The sequence below is a fragment of the Somniosus microcephalus genome, chromosome 1, assembly GCF_052327205.1.
Source record: "Somniosus microcephalus isolate GS21.2 chromosome 1, FLI_Smic_1.0, whole genome shotgun sequence".
Classification (NCBI taxonomy): domain Eukaryota; kingdom Metazoa; phylum Chordata; class Chondrichthyes; order Squaliformes; family Somniosidae; genus Somniosus; species Somniosus microcephalus.
This window is the reverse complement of record NC_140987.1, coordinates 128787604-128811193: the sequence shown is the minus strand read 5'-3', so window position 1 is coordinate 128811193 and position 23590 is coordinate 128787604.

The following is a 23590-nucleotide window of genomic DNA, read 5'->3' as shown; positions in this document are numbered from 1 at the left end:
ACACCTGGATCTGTGGCCATGTAACCGGGGCTCCAGCACCTGTGGCTGTGTAACAGGGACTTCTGGATCTGTGGCCGTGTAACCGGGGTTCCTGCACCTGTGGCTGTGTAACAGGGACTTCTGGATCTGTGGCTGTGTAACAGGGACACCTGGATCTGTGGCTGTGTAACCGGGGCTCCAGCACCTGTGGCTGTGTAACAGGGACTTCTGGATCTGTGGCTGTGTAACTGGGACTTCTGGATCTGTGGCCGTGTAACCGGGGCTCCAGCACCTGTGGCTGTGTAACAGGGACACCTGGATCTGTGGCTGTGCAACCGGGGCTTCTGGATCTGTGGCTGTGTAACCGGGGCTCCAGCACCTGTGGCTGTGTAACAGGGACACCTGGATCTGTGGCTGTGTAACCGGGGCTCCAGCACCTGTGGCTGTGTAACGGGGACTTCTGGATCTGTGGCTGTGTAACCGGGACTTCTGGATCTGTGGCCATGTAACCGGGGCTCCAGCACCTGTGGCTGTGTAACAGGGACTTCTGGATCTGTGGCCGCGTAACCGGGACTCCTGCACCTGTGGCTGTGTAATGGGGCTCTCATACCTTGGTAGGTATACATCTCCGTTATCCAGAATTTTTAATCAACTGGCGCCATCCCGGTCCCATAGGTGCCGGATACCAAAGAGTTTCCTGTAACATCTAACAGCATCTATAGTGCGGAGGAAAATCAATTTCATATTTGAAAGTATCACACTTGAAAGTGACACACATCATACATGCAAAGTGTCTGCCCATCTACCTGAAATAAGGGTACGGTAGCATAGTGGCTATGTTACTAGACTAGTAATCCAGAGGCCTGGACTAATAATCCATGAGACTTGAATTCAAATCCCACCACAGCAGTCAGGGAATTTAAATTCAGTTAATTAAATAAATCTGGAATAACAAGCTAGTGTCAGTATGATGACCATGAAACTGGATTGTTATTAAAAAACCAACTGGTTCACTAATGTCCTTTAGGGAAGGAAATCTGCTGTCCTTACTCAGTCTGGTCTACGTGTGACTCCAGACCCACAGCAATGTGGTTGACTCTTAACTGCCCTCTGAAATAGCTGCTAGCAAGCCACTCTGTCATATCCAAAAAAAAACTGCTACAATGGACTGCAGCGGTTCAAGGAGGTGGCTCACCATTACCTTCTCAATTAGGGATGGGCAATAAATGCTGGCCTGGCCAGTGACACCCAAATTCTGTGAATAAAAAATATATTTTTTTTAACATAAAAAAGGAACAAATCGCACCAAATCAATTTTAATTGAATGATACAGACTGCCTCAAATGTTACTAAACAGCTGGAACACCTACCAATGAGCAAGCAGAAAGCGGGTGGGAAAACACCAATCAGCAAGCAGCTACAACCCCAAAAACAAATCAATCATCATTTCAATTTACTAAATAGTTGCCAATCAATAATCAAACAAGCATCAGAGAAAAAATCAATCAAACCAAGCAGAGTAGGCAACCCTACTTTCACTGTATCTCACATGCAGGTAAGCGGGGCTTGCAAACACAAAGTTGTGGCACATTCTGTCATTGGCTGGATTTGCTGGCAATCATAAACATTCAGGTGCTTTAAAGACACGTCCCAACTTTCTCATTGGACAAACATTTTTCCCCAGCTACGTCCTTCTGATTGGGAATCGGATCCAGGGAACAATAAAATTCTCTCAGAATAGCTTCTACTTCGCCTGAGATCCTGTAGTTTCAATTTAAAAATAGTGTACACCTCTTTTTCGCTCTGCTGTGCTTCCCTCCCTGCTCCTCTGCTGTTTGGATACATCTCTCATTATACTCACTGTGGTGTATGTAACTTGTTCCACCCTAAGAGAACTTAAACCTGTTCCACCTTAAGAGATGTACTACTTTCTCTGGCTGCTGTATACGGTAATACCGGTGGTGACCACACCGGTATATAAGTGCTGTGTAGTAATTTGCTGGGTAGTTCAGCCCTGACCTTCGACTAGTAAAGACCTGTTAAAGTTATTCTTGTGGTCTGTGTGCAGTGATTCATATTAACCATAACTGGAACACACAGACTTAACAGTGGCGACGAGTACGATCTTACCCTGCGGCAGAGATACATCCAAGGCAGTTTAACGGGCGTCGAGAAGAGGCATCCGCCCTCATCATCCTGCTGAGAAAAGACTCGGGTCTGAAGAGCAAAGGAAGAATCCTGACACGAAGCCTTCCATCAGCAACAGGCAGTGATCATCCCTTCTACCACGGTGGTGGGTAAGCCGATCAGCGACGAGCAGCAAGTCGGCCACGTTGGCTGTGGAGTAGGGGAGGGAAAACGGAGGATATAAGGGCGGAGAACTCGACCACGGCCGGGGAAAAGAGCCAGACAGAAGTCAGGGCCAGAGGCACTGAGACTGGGGCAGCGTAAGGCATGGGAGCCGCGGTGAATGCAAACGCAGCCGGTGTAAAAGACTGGGCTGCAAGCGGGCTGGGAGACGCAACAGCGTCGAGAGAGAGCTCGACCGCGACCGGTGAAAAAGGCTGGGCAGCTACCGAGGCCTCGAGGCGCAGCGACCGGGACAGCGTAAGGCGCGGGAGAAAATAAAAAAAAACGCGGAGAACTCAGCCGCAGCCGGTGGGAAGGACCGGACTGCAAGAGGGGCTGGGAGGCACGAATTGAGAACCGCTGGGGAGGCGCGAACGGCAGCAATACGGCAATCGCCATTACAGCCAGCGGGGGAGAAAGGCAAACGCGGGAAGCCGCCATTTTCATAGGCGGGGGAAGAAGACAAGCGCGGGAAACCGCCATTTTAAAATAAAAGAAAAAAAAAGAAATTTTTTTTTGTTTCTCAAGAAGATTGCAAGGATGCCTAAGCGTGGTAACATCAACGATTTTGATGCCGATGTTGAAGATTGGGCCACGTATGTAGAACGCATAGAAGTTTATTGTAAAGCAAATAAGATATCAGATGAGGATAAAGCACTAACCTTACTAAACTCAATGGGTGTGAAGACATACGGGCTATTGAAGCATCTTCTATCACCAGCTAAACCGGCGGATCAGACTTTTGCGAATATTGTTGCTGTCCTAAAGAATCATTTGAACCCCACACCGCTGATGTTAGCGGAACGATTTAAATTTTATGCTAGAACGCAACTGAAAGAGGAAAGCAACACGGAGTATTTAATTGAACTGCGTAAGCTAGCGAAGTACTGTCAGTTTGGGGAAAGACTAACAGAGGCGCTGAGAGACAAATTCGTGTGTGGATTGTCGAAAGAAGGAACACAAAAGCGGCTGCTTGAAGAGAATGATCTTACACTTGATAAGGCTGTCACTATTGCAGCATCACATGAAGCCGCAGCGAGAGGCACTGCGGAAATGCAGCTGAAGCCATCGGTACTCAGCGCAGACCAAATGGCTTTGGGTACAGTGAAATGTTATCGTTGTGGAAAGACAACACACGATCAGAACCAATGCTGGTTTAAAAATCAGGAATGCAGAAAATGTGGCAAGCTTGGTCACATAGCTAAAGTATGCAGGTCAGGAAAGAAGACCAGCAACAAAAAGTCAACGCAGGAAAAGTGCAGAAAGGTACATAAGGTGGCTGAGAAGAGTTCGGATGAACAGAATTCAGATTCAGACTCCAACAGCAAGGAACTGGGTAGTCTAAGAATTCACAATGTGAGTAATGAAGCTGACCTACAAATTATCTGGGTCACACTTCAGATAGCAGGAGTCCAAGTGAAGATGGAATTGGACACTGGATCGGCATTGACGGTCATGAATAAGAAAGATTACAAAAGGTTATTCCAACATATTCCCCTACGGGACACGGAGATTGTATTGAAAACATACACGGGGCAAAGAGTATACCCCATCGGAAAGATAGAGGTAAAGGTGGTCCACAAGGGCAAAGAAAGCTGAGAAATGGACTTATATGTGCTACCTGAAGGAGGTCCACCACTACTGGGACGGGAGTGGATTAGAAAAATGAATATGGACTGGCATTCCTTAAAAGCACTAACGGTAGATGCCAGGGAAACAGATGTCAAACCTAAACGATTGTCCAGAATATTGGACGATGCTAAAGAGGTGTTCCAGCAGGGACTGGGAACACTGAGAGGAATTACGGCAAACATCAAGATTGAAGAACATGCACAACCAAAATTTTTCAAAGCCAGACTGGTACCCTATGCGATACGACCTGCTGTGGAAGCGGAGTTGGAAGCGCTAGAACGTTCAGGAGTACTGTCTAAGGTAGACTGGAGTGAGTGGGCTACGCCCATTGTTCCCGTGATGAAACGTCCTTCGAGCAACAAGCTGGGAGAACCAGGGAAGGTTCGCATCTGTGGAGATTTCAAGATCACTGTTAATCCGGTGCTTCACACGGTGCAGTATCCGCTTCCGCGGATTGAGGATATCTTCGCTTCATTGTCGGGCGGGAAACACTTCACCAAGATAGACCTGGCGCAGGCGTACTTACAGATGGAAGTTGAGGAAGAGTCACGCCAGTACCTCACGATCAACACGCATAGAGGCTTGTACCGGTATAATAGACTGGTTTTTGGAGTGGCATCGGCTCCAGCAATTTGGCAGAGGGCCATGGAGCAGGTATTACAGGGAATTCCAGGCACACAATGTTACCTGGACGATATTCTGATTACAGGAGATGGTGACGAGGAACACCTCGCAAATTTGGAACTGGTGCTCATCAGATTGAAAGAATATGGACTTCGAGTTAATTGGCAGAAATGTGAGTTCTTTCAGAAGCGGATCTCGTACTGTGGCCATGTCATTGACCAGGAGGGACTTCATAAGTCTCCTGACAAGATCGAAGCAGTTGTGAAGGCTCCCGCTCCGGTTAATGTATCTCAGTTGAGGTCGTTCCTAGGATTGATTAACTATTACCATAAGTTTCTGCCAAATTTATCCACAGTACTGCACCCGCTGAACGCTCTTTTGCAGAAGGGAGTACCATGGGAGTGGAGCGAGGACTGTAAGAAGGCCTTTTGCAAAAGCAAGGAATTGATAACCTCAGAGGAAGTGTTGGCTCACTTCAACCCAACACTGCCTATTCGTTTGGCTTGTGATGCTTCCCCATATGGTATTGGGGCAGTACTCTCACACAAGTTGCCAAATGGCACGGAGAGGCCAGTCGCGTTCGCATCCAGATCATTGACCTCCGCTGAACGCAACTATGCTCAGATAGATAGGGAGGCTCTCAGCCTTGTGTGGGGAGTAAAGAAGTTTAATCATTACCTGCAGGGCCAAAAGTTTACGCTTCTGACAGACCATCAGCCGTTGGTATCCATTTTTAACCCTAAGAAGGGTGTGTCGGTGATGACAGCACAGAGACTCCAGAGATGGTCCCTTTTCCTAGGGGCACATCAATATCAGATAGAATTCAAAGGTACAAAGCAGCATGGTAATGCTGATGGGCTGTCGCGCCTGCCACTACCTGAAGAAGAGGAGACAACGAAGGTTGACCCTGTTGAGTTATTTCACTCGACCATCATCGAGTGTTTACCAGTCACCAATGCAAGTATTGAAAGAGAAACCAGGAATGACCCGACACTGTCCCGAGTCTACGAGGTGACAGTGAAGGGATGGCCAGCACATGGTGATTCTCTGTTACCGGCATTCTCGGCAAGACGAGACCAGCTGTCCGTCTGTCAAGGAACATTGATGTATGGAACGAGAGTGATTATTCCTCCTAAGTTAAGGGAAAGAGTTCTAAAGGAACTGCATGAAGGTCATCTGGGGGGAGTCAAGATGAAAAGCCTTGCTAGGGCTTATGTGTGGTGGCCGGGTATCGACCAACAGATAGAGGAGCTGACGAAAAGCTGCTCAGGGTGCCAAAAAGTGCAAAATGCACCTCCGATTGCACCGCTGCATCCATGGGAATGGCCTTCAGCCCCATGGCAACGCGTACATATTGACTTTGCTGGTCCATTCATGGACTCCATGTTTCTAATTGCGGTGGACGCACATTCTAAATGGCCAGAAGTGATCAAGATGACTACCACTACTTCAGAAAAGACAATTGCGGTGTTAAGAACGATATTCGCAAGGAACGGATTGCCAGAACAAATATGTTCCGACAACGGACCACAGTTCGTGTCAGAAGAATTCCAAAAATTCTTAAAGAAGAATGGGGTGAAACATTATACCTCTGCCCCATATCATCCGGCTACAAATGGGTTGGCCGAGAGATTTGTACAAACATTCAAAAAGGCAATAAAGGCCATGAGCGAAGATCAGATTCCACTACAACATAAGGTGGACAAGTTTCTACTGGCATATCGAAACGCCGCTCATGCAGTGACAAACCAAAGTCACAGAATCACAGAAACCCCACAGTGCAGATAGAGGCCATTTCGGCCCATCGAGCCTGCACCGACACATATCCCACCCGATCCCCGTAACCCCTACACCAACACATATCCCACACATCTTTGGACTGTGGGAGGAAACCGGAGCACCCGGAGAAAACCCATGCAAACACAGGGAGAATGTGCAAACTCCACACAGACAGTCACCCGAGGCCGGATTCGAACCCGGGTCCCTGGCGCTGTGAGGCAACAGTGCTAACCACTATGCCACCGTCCTGCCATGATGTTTTATAACAGGAGGTTGCGGTCCAGGTTGGACTTGTTAAAACCAAATGTGCGGAGGGAAGTTGAAAACAAACAGTTCCAGCATATAAATAACAAGACCACTCGGAGTTTTGAGGTAGGACAACCAGTGTTGGCCAGGGACTATGGAAACGAGAAATGGCAATCCGGAACAATTCGGGCCAGACAAGGACCCCTGATGTACACGGTAGATGTTGGTAAAAATGTAATACGGCGTCATGCTGACCAACTGGCAGAATCGAGAACAAGGGTCGAACCCATGGTTACGACAGAGACAACCGTGGAAGAAGTTAGTGAACCTGAAGCATCTACCTCGGCAGTGAATGTACCTGATGATGATGTCCAAGACATAAGAGACCAACTAGAGGAGTCACCTCAGCAACAAGAATCAGAGACCCCTGAAAGGCGTTATCCAACTCGAATCAGGAGGCCTCCTGAGAGACTGAACCTTTGAGCTGTTTCTACATGAAGTTGTATATGTATATATGTTATTATGTTATGTTAAATGGGGATATAACTGTTAAGCTAAAAAGGGAGGATTGTGGTGTATGTAACTTGTTCCACCCTAAGAGAACTTAAACCTGTTCCACCTTAAGAGATGTACTACTTTCTCTGGCTGCTGTATACGGTAATACCGGTGGTGACCACACCGGTATATAAGTGCTGTGTAGTAATTTGCTGGGTAGTTCAGCCCTGACCTTCGACTAGTAAAGACCTGTTAAAGTTATTCTTGTGGTCTGTGTGCAGTGATTCATATTAACCATAACTGGAACACACAGACTTAACAGTCACCTTCCTGGTGCCATCAGCCCTCTTATACTAAGATCGCTAGTCTCTACCCGGTTGTGTTCCATTTACTGGCTTGAACTCAGAATCACAGAAACCCCACAGTGCAGATAGAGGCCATTTCGGCCCATCGAGCCTGCACCAACACATATCCCACCCGATCCCCGTAACCCCTACACCAACACATATCCCACCCTATCCCCGTAACCCCACGTATTTAATCCCCCTAACATTAAGGGTCAATTTATCATAGCCAATCAACCTAACTCGCACATCTTTGGACTGTGGGAGGAAACCAGAGCACCCGGAGGAAACCCACGCAAACACGGGGAGAATGTGCAAACTCCACACAGACAGTCGCCCGAGGCCGGATTCGAACCCGGGTCCCTGGCGCTGTGAGGCAACAGTGACCACATTGATCTTTACAACTGCGTCTGGACTCCAGACTGGCAAAAGCATCACCACAGGAGATCAGCTAATATCTAAAAAGCAACCTCAGAAATTCATTTACTTAATCTAGTGAATGCAAGATTTAATTAGATAACTAATGGATCTTCCATGGTGTTATTCATGGTGACTTAGAGGATACGCTATTTTATTTTTATGTAATGTACAATATTATATCTGTTTTAATATGTCAATTGTTATGACAAAGTATTGTAGTTGTTTTAGGGATAATTTTGGGCTCAAATTCTATGATTATGTACATATTTGCATGGAAACTGTAAATCAGTGGCCTTGATTAAGATTAAAAGTTTATTTAGCAATTTTGTAAAGCCAATACTGGGAAGAAAGTAGGGCAGATGTTCCAGGTAGGTAGGTTGGAGGTAAATTGTAAGAGTTGCACATAGTACTGTTGAGGGGCTGTGTGGGTCAGTAGCAATGGGGCGAGGGGGCCTGGAGATTGAGAACAGGAATTATGGGGGTTTGTGAGCACTGGAGGATGCATAACCAGGATGGTAGTTGTGGAGTGATGGAACAATATAAGGAGCCATTGCAGTGATTGGGAGTATTGGGAAAGGGGTACCAGAGTGTGGTAGGAGCTGAAAAAGGGTTTTGGGGATGTTTGGGGTCACAGTGAGGGGAGCCAGCCCTTATGTACATGTAGAAGTTCCAATGTAATGTTAACCATCTTATGTAGAACCAAACTTGCAGGAGCAGGCATTTGGCCATGGGTAAGTTATGTAATTAACCATTCGCAATCTAGCATAATTTTTGTCACTTTTAATGCTGTCAGAAATCAACAGGTTCAGTTTTGTGAGACATCTTTTTCATACTGTCTCTGTCTACACCCTGTTTTACAATATCTAACATAGCAAAATCCAAAAGCAAAATAACATCAAAAGAGTACTTGCCACTCCCCAATAGCTCAGCAAGTCCATCCAGTGAGTAGCTGAGCCATGCAAATCACAAAGGTCCCAGATTGGGTCCTGAGTCTGTGTTAAATTAGTCGATCTCTGGTGGAGCTGCTACAATTGACCTCAACACATAAGAACATAAGAAATAGGAGCAGGAGTAGGCCATTCGGCCCTTCAAGCCTGCTCCACCATTCAATGAGATCATGGCTGATCTTCTGCCTCAATTCCATTCACTGGCTCTATCTCCATATCGCTTGATGCCCTTACTAGTCAGAAATCTATTGACTTCTGTTTTGAATATACCCAATGACTGAGCCTCCACAGCCCTCTGGGGTAGAGAATTCCAAAGATTCACCACCCTCTATGTGAAGACATTTCTTCTCATCTCAGTCCTGAATGGCCTACCCTTTATCCTGAGGCTGTGGCCCCTGGTTCTAGATTCCCCAGCCAAGGGAAACATTCTCCCAGCATCCACCCTATCAAGCCCTGTAATAATTTTGTATGCTTTAATGGGATCCCCTCTCATTCTTCTGAATTCAAGAGAATACAGGCCTAGTTTACTCAATCTCTTCTCATACGACAGTCCCACCATCCCAGGAATCAATCTCGTGAACCTTCATTGCACTCCCTCTGTGGCAAGTATATCCTTCCTTATGTAAGGAGACCAAAATTGTACACAGTACTCCAGGTGTGGTCTCACCAAGGCCCTATATAATTGGAGTAAGATTTCTTTACTCCTGTACTCAAATCCTCTTGTAATGAAGGCCAGCATACCATTTGCCTTCCTAATGGCTTGCTGCACCTGCACATTCACTTTCAGTGATTCATGTACAAGGACACTCAGGTCCCTTTGAGCATCTGCATTCCCCAATCTTTCACCATTTAGGAAATACTCTGCCTTTCTGTTTTTTCTACCAAAGAGGATAACTTCACATTTATCCACATTATATTCCATCTGCCATGTTCTCGCCCACTCACTGAGCCTGTCGAGATCCCCTTGAAGCCTCTTCACATCCTCTTCACAACTAACACTGCCACCTAGCTTTGTGTCATCAGCAAATTTGGAAATGTTACATTTAGTCCCCTCATCCAAATCATTGATATAGATTGTGAATAGCTGGGGCCCAAGCACCGATCCTTGTGGCACCCCACTAGTCACAGCCTGCCATCCTGAAAAAGACTTGTTTATCCCTACTCTTTGTTTTCTGTCTGTTAACCAATTCTCAATCCATGCTAATATATTACCCCCAATTCCATGTGCCCTAATTTTGTTCACCAGCCTCGTATCGAAGGCCTTCTGAAAATCCAAATACACCACATCTACCAGTTCCCCTTTGTCTACTCCACTAGTTACATCCTCAAAGAACTCCAATAGGTTTGTCAAACAGGACTTCCCTTTCATAAATCCATGTTGACTCTGCCCAATCTTACTATTAGTTTCTAAGTGCCCAGTTATTGCATCATTTATAATAGATTCCAGCATTTTCCCAACTACTGATGTGAGGCTAACAGGTCTGTAGTTTCCCATTTTCTCTCTTCCTCCTTTCTTAAATAGTGGGGTTACATTTGCTATCCTCCAATCTGCAGGAACCGTTCCAGAATCTTAGAATTTTGGAAGATGACAACCAATGCGCCCACTATCCCAATGGCCACCTCTTTCAAAACACTAGGATGTAGGTCATCTGGTCCTTGGGATTTATCGACTTTTAGTCCCATTAATTTTGCTAGTACTTTTTTTTACTAATAATAATTTATTTAAGTTCCTCATAATCGCCACACCCTTGTTTTTTTCATATTTCTGGGAGGTTTTTGTGTTTTCCTCCGTGAAGACAGAAACAAAGTATTTATTTAATTTCTCTGCCATTTCCTCATTCCCCATTATAAATTCTCCCGTCTCTGACTGTAAAGAACCTACATTTACCTTCGCCAGTCTTTTCCTTTTCACATACCTATAGAAGCTTTTACAATCCGTTTTTATATTTTTCGCTAGTTTGTGCTCATATTCCATTTTTCCTTTCTTTATCAGTTTCTTGGTCCCCCTTTGCTGATTTCTAAAAAGATCCCAATCCTCAGGCTGACCACTTTTTCTGACAACTTTATAAGCTACATAGGGTAGAGAGGGAAAACCTAGCCAGGATGTTCATTCCTAATCACTGTTCAACGGTGTTGGACTTGCATTTGGGTAGATATTTGGTGAGGAAACAATTGGACTCACATATAATGGCCGCTATGCTTGAACAGCTTGTTGATACTCACTGTCAAGGCTCAATATGAATACTGGGTACTTGGGTGAACCATACCCAAACAAGGAGCCAACACCATCAGAAGTGGAGCGATGGGGAGAAAATTGGTAAGGAAGGAAAACATAGTTGACAAGTAGTTAACAGTCTACATATTTGTGCCAATAACACTCCAGATCCCTCATCCTGCAGTAAATTAGTTGAGTATGTTCCCTATGTAATGAACAGGAACTGTTGCCATATACCTGTTTTTCTCCCTCCTCTTTGTTTTCTTGGGCATAATCTGACTTGGCCTTGGCAGTCCAGAAAAGGTTTCTGCAGTCTGACTGCCAGTTCTGATGAAGGCCGACATATGAAACAATACCTAAATTTTGTTTTCAGATGCTGAACAACTTGCTGTTCATTTTGCATTTCCTGTTTTTATTATAAATTTACAGGAATTATATTTTTAAATTTTAATTCAGACATGTTGAATTAGCATTTTATGTACTCTGTGGGTATAAGCATCAGTTATTGTTTGAAATACATGCGTGAATTGGCTGTTTTATTACCTAGGTTTGCATCAATAATCCTTTAATAAGTATGGAGTTAAAATTAAGTTGTAACTTTGGTGGGAGTGTGCTGGAAAGGCCACAAATTAGGCCAAGATCTGGATACAATGGGCTAGATTTTCATTGAGGAGTCGGGTAGGAGGTGGGACTACAACTTTTGGGGTTGTAGTCCCGGCTCCATCGAGTTCTTGCCAACCCATGCAATTTAGACTTGATTGACCTTGTTGAGCCTGCCCAGCGGGCTCAGCAGGCCAATTAAGGGCCACCTGGCAACAGGTGACGTCACAGATTGAAATTTCATCTGTCAAGGCCTTTTGACAGATGAAATATCAGCGTTTCACAGCTGTTTGAAGCTGTCAAACACTGACAATCTGTAGGCCAGGTTAATTCCTTCCTCTCAGGATGATTTAGAGATCTCCCTGGAACAGAAAGCAGAAGGCTGCAGATTTTGACAGCTGGCGGCCATTCTGCTTTCTGCGCCGGTGAGATGAGGGACTCCCGAGACCTGAAGGAAGGAAGGTTGTAAAGGTAAGTAAAGGTTAGTAGAACTTCTTTAAACACTTTACACAGACCAAACACACTTACCTCTGCACTCATACACCCATCACTCACCTGAACACCGGACATCTTGACCCCTCCAAGCCCTTCATCCCGACGGCCCGCCTCGCTAACTTGGCGTGGTTTGGAGCCATCGGGAATCCCACATTTCAACTATGAAAATAGGAATTAGGCTAAAAACTGCCTGTTAACTACCCGTTAACAGGCAGTTAATTGGCATTAATCCCCTTCCCTTCCCGCCTCCTTTGAAACTGGCATGGAGGCGGGTTGGGGCGGGATGGGGTCGGGGCCCCCGATTTGGGGAGTTTAAACCCCCACACGCCTCCAATCCCGACTCCACGGCCCAATAAAAATCCAGCCCAATGGGTCCTGGTTTACGTCAGGATTTCTGCCATAACCGGTTCCAGACAGAGGGCTAGATTTTCAATGGGCTATGGAGGTGTGATTGGAGGCGTGTGGGGGGTTAAAATCGTGAAAACTGGCGGGCGGGACAACCCCCCTCCCCGGCCTGATTCCCGACTCCGAGCAACTTTAACTCAGTCGTGTCTAATGGTCCCGACTCCGTCCCGCCTCCAACAGGCAGGATAGGTCGTTAAGGCCCTTAACAAGCACTAAATAGCCTCTATAATCCTATTTTGAAAGGCCTTTGCAAATTTAACCCTTTTCCCACATGAAACATGCCTGGTGGGAAACACGATGATGAAACCTGGCGGGAGCACTATTGGATTGCTGACTATCAGCTGCAGGCCAATCATTAAAGAGGAGATTTGATCAGCCATCATTTGCAGGTGGCAGGACTTTGTTGTCTCAGGTCGGGGGAACTTTTAGAAGGCATAACCACAGCTGTGGAAGTTTGGAGCCTGACACCCATCTCCAGTGTGACCTCCTGGGAAACCCCTCTCGCCAGCCTCACTGGCGCATATACCAGAAGCATGGGAGCCATTTATTTCCTTCCATTCTGGGCATTAGAGGAGCTCGAGCACCAGCCGCGGCAGCAGCAGAACCAGGAACAGCTGCAGCACCAGCAGCAGCAGCAACAGGAGCGCCAGGCTGCTGCTCACCCACCTGAAGCTGCACAGGCCAGAAGGGGCCAGCGCTTGGAAGCCCGTTGGCACAGGAGATACCCTCCAAACAGGATCTACCGACACAGGGTCAGCTACCTCAACATGTCTGAGCAGCAGTGCCAAATGTGGCTCCGACTTTCGCGAGAAGTAGTGAGTGACATCTGCGCAATGCTGCAACAATATCTGCAGCCCAGAGGATCAGGTGGACAAGCCTTACCAGTGGCCGTCAAAGTCACCACCGCACACAACTTCTTTGCCTCAGGCTCATTCCAGGGATCAGCAGCAGACATCAGCGGCATCTCCCAGGCGGCCGCACACACTTGCATCACGCAGGTAACTGATGCCCTCTTTGCCATCACGCACAATCACATCCATTTCACCAAGGATCGAGCAAGTGTCACGGCGCGAGCGGTTCAATTAGCTAATCTGGCAGGCTTTCCAAGGGAGCAGGGTGCCGTTGACTGCACACATGTGGCCTTAAGGCACCCCATCGTAATCCAGGTATTTTTGTCAACCGCAAGGACTTCCACTTCCTTAACGTTCAGCTGGTGTGTGACCACAAGAAGGAAATTTTGCATGTTTGTGCCAAGTACCCTGGCAGTTGCCATGACTCTTTCATACTGCGCCAGTCTAGTGTGCCTCTGCTCTTCAGTCTGCCAGACCAGCTTAACAGATGGCTACTTGGAGACAAGGGCTATCCCCTGAGGATGTGGCTAATGATGCCGTTGAGGAGCCCATCCAGTGAAGCTGAGGAGAGCTACAACTCCAGCCACATGTCCACCAGAGCCATAATCGAGCAAACCATCAGCTTGCTGAAGATGCGCTTCAGATGCCTGGATAGATCCGGTGGAGCCCTACAGTACTCAGCAGCCAGGGTCTCCAGAATCGTCGTGGTTTGCTGTGCACTTCAGAACATGGCACAGCGTCGTGGCTTGCAGATTCCTCAGGACTAAGTGGCTCCTCACATACCCTCCTCAGATGAGGAGGAGGAGGAGTGCGAAAACGCACATCCTGCAGAGGCCCATCAACCAGCGGCAGCATTACACGAGAACATTCCTGCTCGGGATGCAAGGAATGCACTCATCTTGGACAGATTTGCCTAGCCTAGCCGATCAAGCACTTTTGCCTCGCAGCTTCTTGCCTGAGCATCGACAATGGCCTAAACCCTGTTGTTTCCTAGCTATTTGACCAGCATACTGACAGTTGCAAGTAATCCTAAGCCCTCAATGTGAAAGTCCCATTCGCGAAATGACACACGCCACAACTGCAACAGTTGCCATCAGAATTTTTATGTACAAGAACCAACTGATGGCATTTTTACAACAAACACAACATTTCACCCAATTGACTACCCTTGTGACTATTTGTGCAGAATTTTTCTCTTACGCGTGCTCCTACATGGTGCCTCCCCTGTGGCTTCAGCAGATGTGGAGGCCCCTTGCTCACTTTGCTGCTGCTCCTGTCTCGACACCTTTGGTGGGCGTCCTCTGGGGTTTCAAGCCTGTGCGGGCTCATCTACAGTCTGCAGCTCCTGTGGCTGTGCAGGGGTTGAGACGCCTATCTCACTTGGGTGTGGACTCTGGTGGGGCTCTGACCGAGGGCTCTGCAGTGGTATGGAAGTGTGAGCGCTTGGAGAGGAGCACCCACTTCCTTGATGTCTGCCACCAACTTCCCTCTCATGGGCCAGGTCCCCCTCAGCATCTGCAAGTGGCTGGAGAGCACCATGCTGCACATCAGGGGGGCCATGGGGACCCGTATCTGCAATGGCAGTCCTACTCAGAATGACTTCCATGAAGGTCTGGTTTCTCAGTTCAATAGGTGACCATCGCTCCTCCAGGGATGTTGGCCTAGATTTTCAGTGTGCCGTGAGGTGGGCTTTTAGGCGTGCGGAGGGCAAAAATCCCAAATTCGGGGGTCCCGACACCATCCCGCCCAAAACCCGTCTCCACGTAAATTTCAAAGGAGGCGGGTACCCGCCCCGCACTGGGACCCGCCAACCCGAGGCAGGAAGGGATTAGTGCCAATTAACTGACTGTTAACAGGTAGTTATCAGGCAGTTTTTAGCCTAATCCCTATTTTGAAGGGTGTCGTGTGGGATTCCCGACAGCTCCAAACCACGCCAGGTTAGAGCAGGCGGGCCGTCGGGTTGAAGGACTTGGAGGAGTCGAGGTGTCGGTGTTCAGGTGAGTGATGGGTGCATGAGTGCAAAGATAAGTGTGTTTGCTGTGTCTAAAGTGTGTAAAGAAGTTTAAATTACCTGTACTTACCTTAACAGCCTTTCTTCCTCTAGGCGTTGGGAGCCCATCATTCAGCCGGCACTGAAAGCAGAATGGCTGCAATCTGTCAAAAGTGACAGCCTGCAGCTTTCAGTGCCGGTGAGAGTTCTAACTGAGTCTGCGTAGAAGGACTCAGGTTAGAAATCAGACTGTCAGTGTTTGACAGCTTCAAACAGCTGTGAAACACTGATATTTCATTCAGTCTGTGACGTCACCTGTTGCCGGGTGGCCCTTAATTGGCCTGCTGAGCCCGCTGGGTGGGCTCAACATGGTCAATCAAGGGAAAATCGCATGGATTGGCCGGACGTCGATGGAGGCGGGACTAAAACCCGAAAGTTGTAGTCCCGCCTCCTCCCCGACTGCTGAATGAAAATCCAGCCCGTTATTCTATTATGAACACTCACCATGTTTTCAGCACTCTGGCGACTTATCTCCTCCATGGCCGAAGCCATCCTCTCATCTACTGTTGCCATCTGTTCGAGGGAGGTTGCCATCCTTTCCGTTGTGATGCATTCATGCGCCAATGACTCCACAAAGGCTCTGCTCATGGTCGCTATCGACTCCTCCATTCGCTCCACACTCGCAGCGACCCTAGAGACAAAACCTGCCAGAGACTCCTGCATCTGTTCCTGGAGTTCCACCACCGCTGATCTTATGGATGGACCCAGAGGCAGAGGGTCGACATGCTGCTGAGCCGAGCTGGCAGAGTCCTGCGCCCTCCGATTAGGACTCTCCACTGCTGTCCCTGTCTCCACAATCTGCTGATGCTCACTTGTGAGCTGTGATACACTAGGTGACAACACTATTCTATGTCCCGATGGTCCCACCGAGGTGTGAGTGTCTGCGCTGGTGCTGGGTGCGCTGAATTCTGGTGACGTTGCGCCCTCAGAGTTTGCAGCTTCCTCTGAGGAGTCTGGCTGCTCAGCTTGTTCTTCCTGGCTAGTGGGGACGGATGCTTGCGATGGTCCTGTGGGGAAGTAAAGGAAAGAGTCAGAGATGTGATGCCAAGGTTACATGCACATTGCATATTGCAGATGCTCATAAGCCCATCTGTTAGAGCTTCAAAATCATTATCAGCGACTCATGCAATGCCAATGAGAGAGATGGGAAACTTTTCTGTCACCAGCTTGCTGTGTTACACCCGTCTGTCCGTCCCCCACTTGCGCATCCTCCTCTACTCCCATGATTTCCAAGACCGCCTCCTCCCAGGGGGTCAGGTGGGCTAATGAGGCTGTCCCTCCTCCTGTCCTCGCTCGCTCTCTTTTAGTATGAGCTCTCTTTTCCTGCAATGAGGGAGACAAGTGGAGGTTGAGTGAGAATGAAGGAGTGAGTGTAGAGATTCCATAGCATTGATACTTAGAAGGAGACAAAGATGGAGTGAGGTGGCAAGACCAAGGGCCCTCCCTGTGTGTTGTCAGTTGTTTGCATAGCATCACAGTGATAGGGAGTGTGAGAGCTGCATAGTCGAATAGTTATGTGAATGTGACCATAGAGAGAAAGGGAATGGGTGAGGGTGCATGGATGTCAGTGTCAAGTGGGATGTGGAGGAAGAGATTGCTGAAGTTGAGTGCTGGAGGAAAGGCAATGGGGATCAGATTGAGGTTGATGGGAAAATCATACTCACTTTTCAAGTGCGGAGAAGGTCATGAAATCTCTTGCGGCACTGTATCCAGGTTCTGCGGATGACTCCCAAGGAGTTGCCCTCCTCAGCCACCTGCATCCACACTGCCTTGGTCTGCTTGGGAGGCCTCTTCCTCCCTGTAAAAGGGAAGAGCACCTCCCTGTTGGCTGTAGCCCCATCTACTAATGCCTGCAGGTCCACCCTGTCAAAACGAAGAGCTGATCTGGGTCTCCCGCTAGTCATCTTTCCTGCAGGTCTCTCACACTCCACAGGCAAAAAGCTTGGCAGTCTTCAGAAGAAGCAAGGCTTGCTGTAGGCCTTAAATGCAGCAGCAATGATGACATCATCGGAGGCGACTTTCAGTCAGGAAAAACCCATTTGACAAGGGTTCCCACACGTTGGAAATCAATTGAACAATTAAGTTAAAATTGCATCAGTTTCCCACATCCATTTAGATTCAGGTGGATAACATGAATTGTGGATAACACGACACCATCCCACACCTGAGTTAAAATCCAGCCCAGAGTCTCCGTCCACCCCAAGCAAAGCCATTGGTGTAACGGGTGGACTGGTGACAAGTTTCCACTTTTACAGGGTCGGCTGGCGGAGATATGGCAGGTCAGACCAGGCATCTTTAATCACCCCACCTGGAGGTTCACTTCTGCAGTTTGACACATAGGCAGCTTAACAATATTCCTGGGGATGGACCCGGCATCCCCAATCCTCTCCACCCACCCCCCCAACATCACAGCTGGTCACTCTACTTGCAGACTAGAAAAAACCTAGCACCTCACAACACCCTGCGTCACCCATTCCAATAGCAGCACCAGCACAGATTTATCCATTTCAGAGTTGGTCTGTTACTGAGTTACGGAGCACTTGGCACAGTGCACAGCAAGAGTGAGGAGGAGAAAGTGCAGGCAGAATTGCAGATGGCATAACCTGGGACCACTAAAGAGAGACATGATCAGAGACTTCCAGAGTGTCACCAATGCTGTTGGGTCAGTTCTCACATTGATCAGCTCATGTGGTGGCACTGAGGCCATGACCGGGGAAAGAGGGGAATTAGTGGATGTTGCATGTTCTCCGGCCTGCACCAGCTCCACTGAAACCATCTCCCCCTCCCATCAACCGCATCTGACCCTGAGAATATGCAGGGTCAGGCTGTTACCCATCCCACATCCAACTGTGGTGGAGCCATAGCCTCAAGCTAGTACCTCTGAATTGCAAGCACCTGCAAATCAGGAGTCACCAAGTTATTATTCTCACAAAGGCCTTCGACACTGTCACCCATGAGGGATTATGGAGTGTCCTCCTCAAATTCGGCTGCCCTCAAAAGTTTGTCACTATCCTCCGCCTGCTTCACGACGACATGCAAGCCGTGATCCTGACCAAAGGTTCCACCACAGACCCAATTCACGTACGAATCGGGGTCAAGCAAGGCTGTGTCATCGTACCAACACTCTTCTCGATCTTCCTTGCTGCGATGCTCCATCTCACCCTCAGTAAGCTCCCCACTGGAGTGGAGCTAATTTACAGAACAAACGGGAAACTGTTCAACCTCCGTCGCCTCCAGTCCAGATCCAAGGTCGTCCCATCCTCTGTCGTCGAAATACAGTAGGCAGACGACGCTTGCGTCTGCGCTCACTCGGAGGTCGAACTCCAAACCATCGTCAACACCTTCACCGAAGCGTACAAGAGCATGGGCCTTACACTAAACATCCGTAAGACAAAGGTCCTCTACCAACCTGCCCCCGCCACACAGTACTGCCCCCCGATTATCAAAATCCACGACAAGGCCTTGGACAACGTGGACCACTTTCCATACCTCGGGAGCCTACTGTCATCAAGGGCAGACGTCGACGACAAAGTCCAACACCGGCTTCAGTGTGCCAGTGCAGCCTTCGGTCGCCTGAGGAAGCAAGTGTTTGAAGACCAGGACCTCAAACCCGGCACTAAGCTCATGGTCTACCGAGCAGCAGTGATACCCGCCCTGCTGTATGCCTCAGAGACATGGACCATGTACAGCAGGCACCTCAAAGCACTGGAGAGGTACCACCAACGCTGCCTCCGCAAGATCCTGCAAATCCATTGGCAGGATAGGTGCACCAACGTCAGTGTTCTTGCTCAGGCCAACATCCCCAGCATCGAAGCTTTGACCACGCTCAATCAGCTCCGATGGACGGGTCACATTGTCCGCATGCCCGATACGAGACTCCCAAAACAAGCGCTCTACTCGGAGCTCTGGCACAGCAAGAGAGCCCTTGATGGGCAGAGGAAACGCTTCAAGGACACCCTCAAAGCCTCCTTGAAAAAGTATAACATCCCCACCGACACCTGGGAATCCCTGGCCCAAGACCGCACAAAGTGGAGGAGAAGCATCCGGCAAGGCGCCGAACACCTCGAGTCTCTTCACCGGGAGCAAGCGGAAGCCAAGCACAAGCAGCGCAAGGAGCGCACATCAACCCAAGCACCCCATCCACCCGCCTCTTCAACCACCGTCTGCCCCATCTGTGACAGAGACTGTAGGTCCTGCATTGGACTCATCAGTCACCTGCGAACTCATTTTTAATGTGGAAGCAAGTCATCCTCGGTTCCGAGGGACTGCCTAAGAAGGAGGAGAAGAAGATTCAGGATTCTGTTTCATTTGTTATGATAATTGGTTGAAGTTTGCAAAGGTAGGATTTAATATTTTGGCGGTGGGGGGAGGCACTTTAGTGTTAATTAAGATGATCCTCTCTGCTCCCTGGATCAATGAATCTGTGGCTTGGGCTATACTATGGTGCTCCACTGACTAGTTGATGTTTGCCACATGCCCTGTCACCCTCTGTAAAATTCCTGATTCACAGACGTTTTGGGCCATTGTCACTTTTTTCTCCACAGGTTGTGTGTGGCTCCAGGCCTTTTCTCAAAAGGTCACAAATTTTCCTGACCATCTCCCTGGAAAACACTGACAGCTTCAGGTATGTCCTCCAGGTATTTTAGATGCGGTTACAGGAATATGGACAAATACAGAAACCCCTTTTCCGCTGCTGTCTTACAGCACTGGCAACGAATATTATTTCCTATTTATCTTTGTCCTCCTCCTCCAGGTACCATAGATAAATATAGATTACGAAAGACAGACTCATTGACCTAGAACTTGGGTCGTGCTGCACCTGTTTTACTGGCTTAAAATGGGCACCTAAAAATCCAACGTGGCAGGTAGCTTGCATGCGCTCATTCCACGGCAGAAGTGTGCCGCATGCCACAGTTAGTTAGAGCTCCTCTGTAGGTGTCCATCATGTGCACTTGGAACAGGCATTAGCGTCTTTGCATATTCAGATCTAAAGTCTACCTCCTGCTTCAGGCTATCTTTGCAAAATTTGATTGGAATATGTAGTAAGGTTGAGGCCCAGCTTAATCTATGTACATACAGTCGAGTTTGTGGTAACTTCTAATTGGGGCAGTATAGGAAAATATGTCTGACTTCTCAGATGTACCATGTGGCAGCTTGGAGGGTCCATGTGGCTTAAAAGTTGAGGGCAGTGATCACATTCATTGTCACTGGTATTCTAGTGAAGATGGTTGCTTATCTCTGCAGGTCTTTATAATCCACTTTAATCATAGCTTCCCATGTCAGTCTAAGCCTCATTATGCACTGCTTCTGTGCCATGACTGATAGGTGACACCCAATGCTATCGGCCATGCATCTCATGTACTCCTCCCACTCCTGTTCCATTGCACTATAACTACCATCAATAAATTCCACACCCATGCTCTTGGGAGGAACCTTCTCTGTATTATTCACTTCTCTTAGTGCTGGAATCTTCCCTTTCAAGTTGACCTGGAATAAAATAACCACTTAGCAATGTGACTCTGCAGCGGTGGAATGTTGCACGAGTTCATCATTATTATAATGACCTTTAATGAGATTTTAACTAGTTAAATTGATCTTTTTGCTAACTTTTTGCGAGCTTTTAAAAAAAATTAGGTATGGTTGGAGCAGCGCCCCGAAAATCCACAACTATTCTGGTGTACTGCCCCTGCAACTTCCACAGGAATACACTGGAACATTAGGCCAGGATCCCAGATAATGCTGGGCCTCAACCTTGCAGTGAACTTTCAGAGATGGCCTGTGGGAACAGAATCTCTGACTGCCCCTTAAAAGGCTATTGTTGTAAGGCAGGGCTGGGCTGGATGCAGGGAAGCCCTACATTGGATTTTCAGGGACTGACGAATAATCTAATGGCAGTTTCTCCCAACATTCCACTACACTTTACTCATGTCTTTTTTTGTTGCTAACATTATCAAAGAATGTTGGTCTATGTAATAGCCTTGGGATGTCTCACTGATGATGACGACTTAGTGGTGTTCATTCATGATTACGAAAGACACGGCTGCAGCTCACAATATGATCAAAGGTAAAAGTGAAAGAACGAGTCAATCGTTACGGGATATATGGTCATGGTTTTTGTTGAGGGGTAGATGGACTGCAGAGTCTTTTCCAGTCCTGTACTTTCTTAGTTTACAATGTTGTCACATGTTCCATTTTGTTGATGTAAGTGTAGATTTTATTTCAGGATGCTGCATGTGGCTGGTGACCAGTAAGTGATAATCTACTAACATGGATTATGGTCTTCTAATGCCAGGTAAGGTGGCAACTGGCAGATATACAAGTGAGTAATATTAGAGTTAGTACTTGGAAGATGGACAGCTTGTTCACCCATGTCACCTGTCTAGGTTTTGGTACTGTATTACATTATAGTTTCACTGGTTAATCAATTTTCAAATGGAAGTTATTTTAGATATGAATTGCTGACTGTATTACACACATAAACAGTGAAAATAATTGTTGTGGAATAAATTGCAATTCTTTTAATGTGGCCATAATATTTTGAGGTACTCTACCCTCATCCCAAGCTTTGTTCATCCAGAGCATACTGTTCTCCTATACCCCATGCTTTAAAAGATTGCTTGGCGAGACATTCATTTGTGGATATTTCTTATTTTGTGTGGGTTTTTCCGTCATTTCCCTCCCCCTGCCTTTTTTTCCTCCTGATCCTGCAGCAATATGGCTCTGCTGATGCCAGGGACAATTTTGTGTCTTCCCAAGTGGCGATTATTCATGCGTGACTTTGGCAGGATATTCAATCAGCAAGAGCATCATAGCCAAGCCCTATCCTGTCCTCACCATGTGTTCTTACCTGAGACATATGCACTTCCTGCAGGGATTACTGAATAGTGATCAGTAGGAGAACCATGGTTGATTTCCGTATGCTTAATCCAGGGGTGTCGCGGTCTATTGTACCACCCCTCCTACTGCTGTGGTTGAGATTACTTAATTCAGCATGGACTGAAGATTGAAGCTGGGACTTTCTGATTTAAATGATCTGGTTACGCTTTGCCTTTGCTTTTACCAACTGAGCCATCAGTGGAGCTTTTCCACTTTTGCAAGTGCAATATTGTTATTTTCTCCTGTTCTCCATGCACCATCCCTGGTTGAGAAGGGAGGTAAGATGCTTTTTTTTATATATTTGGTCATGGGATGTGGGCATCACTGGCAAGGCTAGCATTTATTGCCCATCCCTACTTGCCCTTGAGAAGGTGGTGGTGAGCCACCTTCTTGAACCGCTGAAGTCCATGTGGTGAAGGTACTCCCACAGTGCTGTTAGGGAGGAAGTCCCAGGACTTTGACTCAGCGACAATGAAGGAACGGCGATATATTTCCAAGACAGGATGGTGTGTGACTTGGAGGGGAACATACAGGAGATGGTGCTCCCATGCGCCTGCTGCCCTTGTCCTTCTAGGCGGAAGAGGTCGTGGGTTTTGGAGGTGATCTCAAAGAAGCCTTGGCAAGTTGCTGCAGTGCATCTTGTAGATGGTACACCCTGCAGCCACGATGCACCGGTGTTAGAGGGAGTGAATGTTTAAGGTGGTGGATGAGCTGCCAATCAAGCGGGCTGCTTTGTCCTGGATGGTGTCAAGCACCTTGAGTGTTGCTGGAGCTGCACTCATCCAAGCAAGTGGAGAGTATTCCATCATACTCCTGACTTGTGCCTTGTAGATGGTGGAAAGGCTTTGGGGAATCAGGAGGTGAGACACTCGCTGCTGAATACCCAGCCTCTGACCTGCTTTTGTTGCCACAGTATTTATGTGGCTGGTCCAGTTAAGTTTCTGTTCAATGGTGACCCCCAGGATATTGATGGGGGGGGATTCGGCAATGGTAATGCTTGCTTGTTGGAGATAGTGATTGCCTAGCACTTGTGTGGCGTGAATATTACCTGCCAATTATCAGCCCAAGCCTGAATATCATCCAGGTCTTGCATGCAGGCACGGACTGCTTCATTATCTGAGGAGTTGCGAATGCCACTGAACACTGTGCAGTCATCAGCGAACATCCCCATTTCTGACCTTATGATAGCGGGAAGGTCATTCATGAAGCAGCTGAAGATGATTCGGCCTAGGACACTGCCCTGAGGAACTCCTGCAGCGATGTCCTCGGGCTGTGATGGTTGA